We start from the raw sequence: 6,000 nt of genomic DNA, 5'->3' as shown, positions 1-6,000 counted from the left end.
TGAGATTCGTTCACTCACATCGCAGAATATTCGAGCAAAACTGTGATGTCCCAAGGTTGGTTATGCAAGTTGAAAACGTAATCAAATACCCCAATCAGCTTGTCTCATTGTTATCTCATTGAAGATGGGCACTATCCGTCACAAGCTGAAGACGGATTGTGCCCCTCTCACAATATCACAAGTGAAAGGGTAAGTAGGGTGCTCCATTTAATTCCCACTTAATTTGCCACTTGCATATCGTGAGAGGGTACTCATCTTCAGCTTGTCACGGATAGTGTCGTCTTCAATGACAATTTGTGCTCTCCAATAATTATCGTCTTTTTTTTTTTTTTTTTGAAATTTTACGTTGTATCACTAAGTTTTTCGTTTTCCATGCCCCTTCCTTTTTTATAATCTACATTGTACCTCTAAATTTTCAATTTAAATCCTCTTCATTTCTCCATTTCCTTTCAATGGTCCGGATTATATTTTAACACGATCTAACAGTAGTGTAAGTGGCTGATGAGAAAAATGAGCAATAATAATATAATATAAGGAAAGTGAGAGGAAATTAAATGGACAAGAAATGGAGAGAAGGGAATATAGAGGATCATTGTTGGACCTTTAGTCCTTATTAATTGTTTTGATAATGACAGTAATGATTTGTATGTGGACTTAATATATAAACATATGCGTGTAATTGTGTGCTTAAGTTTTAGTTTAGAAAGGAACAATTACAAGACGCAAGCTTGAAGTTTGGACCAAGGAGGTACAACTTCAAATATACTTGATCGATGTTTTCAAGCGAAATCAAGATTGGAAATCAACCACGAGACTCAAGATGAGAGACTTGTGAAGAGACGATTCGTGTACTGAAGATCTACTGAAGATTAGTTAGTATAGGTCGTCATCCGGTAATGGTTTTACTTTGTTTGATTTAAAGGTTAATGAAGTTATGACCTAATAGACATAACTTCATTGCTAGACAAAAATGATGCGTTAATTTTTGGAAAATATATTTTTAATGGTTTATAAAAATAAGAGAGTATTTATTTGGTTGGAATTAATTAATTAGAATTTAAGTTAAATAAACTATTGGTTTGTAACACGATATTTATATCGTCATGCAACCTAGGGCTTTAACTAAAATTCTATCTCGATTTGTTGCGGGCTAAAGAAGCAAGTAATGGACCGATGGAGGCCTAGAGGCCGGCCAAACCCTAGGTGGGCCGAACACTAGGAGGCCGAAACCCTAGGGTGGCCGAATCCCTAGGGAGGCCAAACTCCCTTCCTTTGCTTCTTACTTGTTCATCAAGTCATTTGTTTCCAGAACATTCCTATGCCCTAATTCCAGAACATTCCAAACCCTAATCCTCTCTACTATAAATACTCTCATTCATTCAACATTAATAGTTGACACACACATCTACAAATTTCAAAGAGAGAAAAAATATTTTAAGCAAAAATCATTTGAGCTTTAATTCTTATTTTCATATTTGCTTATACAAAAATCACTCATCAAATTTGTCAATCACTCGAAGAAAAATCGTTATAGGATACTAAATACACAAGGATAGTATACTGACTCGCATAACGTGAGATTAGTATTTGTCGTTGTATTTTTCTTATTAACGTAAGAGCAACCTAGAGTATTTAGCGATACTCAATCTGAGTTATAATCATATAGTTGATTATACGAGTGGATTGGTAATTTTTGTAATCCGGAGAAAGGTACTAAAAATTATTAATCGAGAATAGTGGACGTAGGTTTCGACTTGTGAAACTGAACCACTTCAAAATCCTGTGTGTCTCTCTTTCTCTCTCTCTCTTTATTATTGTTATTTCGATTTTGCGCTTATTGGTAATAATTTAATTAGTTGATTTTAATCAATAAAATCAAGTAATTAATTTATATCATATATTTCGAAAAAGCGGTCATCGTTTTAATACTCAATTCACCCCCCCCTCTTTCGTATTCGATCAATAGACTCCACAATTGGTATCAGAGCCTCGTGCTCTTGATAGCCTAACAGCTAGAGTTGATCGTTTTTTGTAGTCTATTTATCGTTTTTTCCATTGCATTTATTTTTTATCAAATGGATTCCAAACACCTAAAGTGTCCTATATTCAATGGGAAGAACTATGGTTTATGGAAAAATATGATGACCCACTTCATTAAGGGAAACGACTGGGAGTGTTGGTTGATTATCAAGTGTAACACCCCGATTTATGAAGGAGCCTTTAGCAAGACATTCCCTAATAAACCGGACTGTTACCATCTCGTTTTCCCAAGGTAGTGAATAACAAATTAAACTCCAAGGCAAAATATATAATTACTTTAACTTAATTATTACAAAACCTCTTTTACATCAAATTACAAGGAACTAACATAAATGAAAGTGAAAGTCTTCTAAATAATGATCTAGCTACTAAGTCTTCGATCCAGTGTCTCACGCCCATCAAGCTCCCACCTATCTCATAAACTCCTCAAGCCCGCTCCCAAGATTTGGATTGTCACGGTGTTCACGAATACACGGGGTCAACCACGAGGTTGAGTAGGGAATACAATGAAACAACAAAATATGATATGCATGCTCCTCCGTCACCTCCATCTCCATCTCAACTCATATCTCATAACCCGAACACCCAGCCATACCGATCCCCTTAGACTATATATCGACCGTAGCCGATCCCGTCTGCCATTTCCTTGAGGACACCAGGGCAAGTCCTGCAGAACCCGCCTGGGCCTTATCACAACATCATCTTCACCACACCACATCACCACAACATCCTCCATCTCCAATGCATATGAATGCTCAAAAGAAATTAATGCAACACAATATATATATCTTTGAACTGATCAATCATAAAATCATGTCGGTTACCAAATGTTGTGATAACATACTCAATACGATCAATTCAGTCAATCACCTTCCAGTATATGAATCATAACGTAAATCAACAGCCACAAAGCAAGTCAACGTTCACAGTTTGGTCATACGAAACACAAACAAGTCAACACAATTCAACATCAACGATAATAAGTCAAGTGTATTTCCCTACCTTTTCGCAATCCAAGCACACACAAGCAATCACTTATGATCCTTCACTTATCCATCACCTACATAACATAATTATGTATAATTACCATCTACTCAGTCAATTAATCATGCACATAACCTAGACTCATCATAACTTAATAGGAATATCAATTTAAAGAACAAACACGACTTTTCCTGATTTTCCTGCTCATGGCAGACTCGGTATAAAATGAATAACTAATTCCAGAAAATTCGAATTGATGCAAGGCCAATTGAATTGGAACCCCATGAGTCTTAGCTACAATTTATATCCAACGTGTTTTCTCAAATTCCAAACTTATCAAGGGTTTTCAGACTGATTTCCAAAACCTGACAGAAACCGTCGCATAAAAGGTATTGATTCATAAAACGAGTTTGACAAATGATTCTTAAGTAAAACCAACGCCTAACTCATCTAAACTCTTTAAATTAAATATATGAAAAAGACCCAGCACCAATTCAATATCTAAATTATGTTTTAGAAGTAATCTTTCAGCCTCTACTGATTTGCGGACTTTTTAGATAGACGTTCACAAATAATTTCTTCAGGAAAAACTACACGGTGAAATGCTACCAATTTTCACAGGCATAAACTAGGCTTGGAATAAACATGAGTCTCTTCTTTAACTTTTTGCATCCCACGGCTTTAAGACAGGTAAAACACTCAAATAACACAGACCAACGAATCTGTAAATTGCTGTAACTATTTCATTCATTTATCTCATACAATTTATAATCAAAACCCCCAAACCAATTCTAGGGTTATGAAAATTATCCCAATACTACTATAATTATGCTAATAATTGAATAAAGAGGTAATAGGATAGTCTACTTACGAAATAGGATGAGAATAGGCTGAGAAATCGCCTCGCAATTCCTCACGCGACTCCCTTCACACACGGCTCCCTCTTCTCTCTTTTCTCTCTTTTCTCATGGTTAAAATGAATATGGTGATAGGGAGATTAGAGTTTGGTTAGATGGGTTATACATATAGGATAGGTGCTATTAAGACGATACGGGCCTAGCCTAGTTAGATTAATTAAAACCCGAGTCACATAATTACCTGAGTCACAAATACACTACACGATCCAGCTGGTAACTCGGCCTAATATAATATCATATTAAAATACCGGGTATTACAGTCTACCCTTCTTAAAAGAAACTTCGTCCCGAAGTTTACACTCTCTACCAACCAACGCAAACGAATTATGAAACGCATATACAAAAGTATGTAAGGCACCCACCAAATTGAATATTAAACGCAGTATTACATTCCACCCTCCTTAAAATAAACTTCGTCCCCGAAGTTTAACCATAACAGAAACACATCATGTAACACTCCAACATAACCCACACAACGCATAACCAATATAGCCAAACTGAGAAATCACACATGAAAGTATAAAGATTTTACAATCCTACCCTCCTTAAACATGGTTACGTCCCCGTAATCTTCATTATTATAACAAAAGTTCTCAAACTACTGCTAACAACTGAAAGAGGATAAAAGATTCACAACTCACGTTCAAGTTAACTAATCCCTACTAAAGACAATCAATATACAAGCTCTCTCAAGGAAGCTACGTTCTCGCTTCTGACAAAGACATCGCCACGGATCGGAGCAAAAGCCACGTTGAATAACTTAAGACATTTAAGTATTAATCTAAACACTCTTCATATCAATCAATACATGCAATAACATTCACAGGATCTGCTTGTCAATCTAATTTATACATTACTACTCAGGTTACAAAGATGAAGATGCTTAGGTGCTCACATATGGTTCATGTCAAATAGCATATTTTCCAAGAAATATTGGTCGAATGACGAATGACGAATGCACATTGATTGGCAAATTTTACAAGCTTATTGGTCGAGTCAGTCAAGCGAGTAAACAAATGATATTGGAAAGTTAACATACAATACTATCATACATAAAATTTCATTCTTGGTGTTAAATATATTTAAACTGCACCCAACACCATGACATAAAAGATTAAATGTATTTAACTACACCAATTTTACAAATATTCATTACATATCATGCTAATATCAACATACCATGTTAACACACAACTCACTTAAATCACCACATTACATTTCCCGTTTTGACATTCGTAACTAACCACAACCCACTAATTCACTACATGAACGAACAACATGACTAAATTAACCTACTATTTGTGACTCCGTTCTAGCTTCATTCCCCCGACTAGCAAATATCATGAAACCATACAACCGACAATGGCCGGAAATCTCATTCAATTTATACTCACACGACAAAATTTAACTTCATTTTCAAAACTTTTACTTTCATACTTTGACGGTGAATAACTTTCTTAACATAAATCTTATAACAGAGCCGTCCATAGAATCCATTTGACTCAAAATCAGATAAACTTAACTCAATTCCTTCAAACAATACAAGCTTAGGTGTCGACTCATATTTCGTAATTTACAGGTTCATCTTATTCATTTCAGTCCTATCTTTACTAATGAACGACTATTACCTCAACATCAGGATTTTAGTTGCACTTCTTTACTCAGTTATATTCACGGCTAACACGACTACAACATTTAATCGGAGACCTTTTAGATAGTACACATTCCCTGGTGACGTCTCAAAGAAAGCATACGATTCGTACCATGATGTAAAGCAAGTAACTAAAAATTAACTGTGTTCAATCAAAATTTTACCTCTTTATTACAGATCTATTTATCACGGGTTGCATGGTCACACAAAAGTATAAGTATCAACTCAATCACATGTTAAATTTTAAAACGATTTATCACGTCATAAGAACTAGACAAGAGTCTAACCATATAGTCAATATAAGAAGATTATTAGTTTAGATCGGAGGAACATTATAAAATTCCCTGTTAAACTCCTTACGGAACCATCGACTGTGCGTCATGAGTAATTAACTTAATAATGTAGAAG

This window comes from Silene latifolia, chromosome 7 (genome assembly GCF_048544455.1).
Source record: "Silene latifolia isolate original U9 population chromosome 7, ASM4854445v1, whole genome shotgun sequence".
NCBI classification, from domain to species: Eukaryota; Viridiplantae; Streptophyta; class Magnoliopsida; order Caryophyllales; family Caryophyllaceae; genus Silene; species Silene latifolia.
Note: the sequence above shows the minus strand (reverse complement) of the source record.